The sequence below is a fragment of the Pinus tabuliformis genome, chromosome 1_2 (genome assembly GCF_031772625.1).
Source record: "Pinus tabuliformis cultivar Carrire ecotype Pingquan chromosome 1_2, CPIR1, whole genome shotgun sequence".
NCBI classification, from domain to species: Eukaryota; Viridiplantae; Streptophyta; class Pinopsida; order Pinales; family Pinaceae; genus Pinus; species Pinus tabuliformis.
In genome coordinates, this window is record NC_142298.1 from 227,010,224 (window position 1) to 227,013,369 (window position 3,146).

Below are 3,146 nucleotides of genomic sequence, written 5' to 3' on the forward strand. Positions count from 1 at the left end.
AATTTCCAACAATCTCCCCCTCAATGCGATTAGTTTGTGTATCGAACTCATGACCTACGCTCTAATCCCACTTATTGGGAATCACAATTGTCCTTAGACCAAAACCCTCAGGTGTTAGTCAACGTTCGTATCGCCAAAGATAAGGATCAATGGGAGGCGATTAGTCCATGTCACAAAACACACGGGGAACGTTGATTTATCCAATGTAGAACACATACATGCTTCCATCACCCATGTGTAAGAGTGGAAAATGTGATACAAATGGACCCCACTTCACTTTCGAAATATGATGAAACCACAGGCATAACTAGAGAAAGAAAAGGTTCAGATGTTGATCCAAAACTATGAGCAGCTTGCCCTATTTGTCAGCAACGTATAGGCTTCATATGCACAGTTGTATAAGAGTTTAGATGTCATGATGAGAATGCATAGGATCACATCAATCAGGTCCCTCAATGAAGCTAAACACAAGAACCAAGTTCGACTAGAGATCGATGAGTACATGGAACAGCTAAGGCCAAAGACCACCAGGTATGACTTGGAGCTGAGTGCACATAACATGCAGAAGTACATTGGTGGTCCTATCATGGTCAACACCATGTTGCATATGATTTAGGATGTGTTGGACACAGGTTAGAAGACCATATACCTGGAATATATGGAGGAAAGGCTCGACTATCAGAAAGACACCATCAAGTAGGTTGGGGACATCATCACGCAATACCAAGCTTGGCATCAGTATGTGACTGAGAAGCATCAAGTGGAGTTTACTGAGTTTATCCTTCCCCAAACTTTGAATTCATAGTGTTTTGTCTTGTTACGTTGTCTCTAGCCTATTTTTCCTCACATGGTACATGTGGAAAATGTATATTATTTGTAAATATGTTGTAAGTGAAATTCCAAATGTCATTAGTGGAATGTGAACTTTCACTTATAATAATAATAACTGATTCAACACGTTTTCATGCATATGTTGTTATTGTAGTTGGACTATTTTGGTTGCTTTAACAATGTATGTTGTTTAACTTGCACATTTTCTAATGAACTATTTTGTATGCAATTGTATGAATCTTGTTGAAGGCATGTTGTTGGATTAACTCGTCACTTTGTTTTTTAGACTATTTCGTATTGCCGCTTGTGATGTCATTCCTCTATGTTGAAAATGGCAACAAGAAATGGTAAAAATGGAAGTGCTAAAAATAGCACTGCTATAAATAGTAGTTTGGATACCAGTGTTGGACATAGCAACCAAGAATGAAAAATGGAAGTGCTATAAATAACATTGCTAAAAATAGCAGTTCAGGATAGATTCCTATTTTAGTTAGTCCCTGAACTAAAATAGTGAAGTAAAATTCGAATTTGATCTTAGCAGTTGTTTGTAAAATAATTAATTAATTCATCTTGAGTCAATTAGTTGTAGAAAATAAAACATGAAGTCTATGTGGGGACATGCAACAATTATCCCATTGATTGAGGAATTTATGCATCAGTTAAAGAGATAACGATGAGTTGTAATTAGTTGGCTCAGTTAACTGAGTCCAGTTCAGTTAGATTAATTCAAACAGTTTGTTGAATTAATTGTGAGTTCAGTTAGTTAATTCTTGCATGTATGTAACTGTTGCACTTCAGATAACTGAATATTCTCTCATAAATAACTCATTCATGTCAGTTCTATCAAAGACCCAGTTGAGATCAGAGTAGGGACAGTGTACTATCAGTTGGATGAATTTTTCCTAAAAAGGAAACTCATCCATGTAGAAGGAATTATCTCCTTCAGGATTGTGCAATTAGATCAGAGGTTAGTAAGTGTGTGAAGAGGCAATTCACACAGGTGGCAGCAGTAGACACCAAGGAAAACTGCGGAAGGAAATAGGAAGCTTGGAGGGCAGAGGAGAAGGTTTGGAGAAGCCTTTGGCTGTCTATGAGTAGTATTGTTTGATTGCAGAGAGAGCAGGATAGCTTGAGAGCTGATTCTTTTTGTAACTTGAACAAGATTTCCACTTGTATGATAATACAGAGATTGGGGTTTTAAGTTGCGAATTTCCCCAGGTTATTTCTTCTATGTCATGTGTGATTGATTTCTCAATTCTCAGGTATATGTGTTCTCATTGATCATGCTCAATTTTATTAAGCTTCCAAAAAGTTTGATGTAGAAGTAGATCTTGTATTTTGCCTTAATACATTGCATAAGTTGTTGATCTACAATGGGAATTTCTACATGGTATCGGAGCAAAGGTGATCAAGGAGAAGAACAGTATACGAAAAGGGAGAAGTTCGAAGGTTGTGGTTCCTAAATATAGAAATCGAGTTCTTATCACATCTCAATTTCACCAATGGCGTTTAGTGGTTTAATACTTGAGTATTACCTTGGTGGCAGCTCGAATTATATAGCCTAGAAGGATAGCATGGAAGCAATATTAGAGGATAATGGTATAAAGGACTTCATTTATCAAGAAGTCCCCAAGCCAACTGATGCTACTCAATTGGCGGAATGGAAGAAATGTGTGGCTAGAGCAAGGAGAATCCTCCTGGAGGTAGTTCGAGACCACATTGTCTCGAGCCTCCATGGGAAGGAGACATCATTTTCGATGTGGAAAAAATTGAAAGATCTATATCAGAACAACATCGATCAAAGGAAGCTCGTGTTGAAAGACAAGCTTTGTAAGATCAAGTGTGAAAAGGGCGACATGATCTCTACATATATGAACAAGCTCACCACCTATAGGGATGAGCTTGGAAGTGCAGGAATCATGACCGCTAATGATGACATGGTGAGTCTTTCACTCCTTGGTCTTCCTAAGATCTGGCATAGCTACCAATACTCAGTTAATGGAAGAGAAAAACTGCCATATTGGGAACAAATTTAGTCAAATCTGATGCAGGAGGAGATAAGAAGAATCACCAGATATGGTTCTTCATCCAAGGAGGATGGAGAAAATTGTGCCTTTTGAGTAAGGCAAAGAAAGGGAAGGAGAAGGATTCTCATCCCAAATCTAGTTCTTCCCATGGTGGGAAGAAGTTTGACAAATCGAAAGTGCGATGCTTTCGTTGTCATGAGGTGGGCCATTTTGCTACAAATTGCCCAGTAAATAAATCCAAGATGGGATCTAAAGCTGAGGCATTTGCCTCGCAGTTTGAGTTGGATT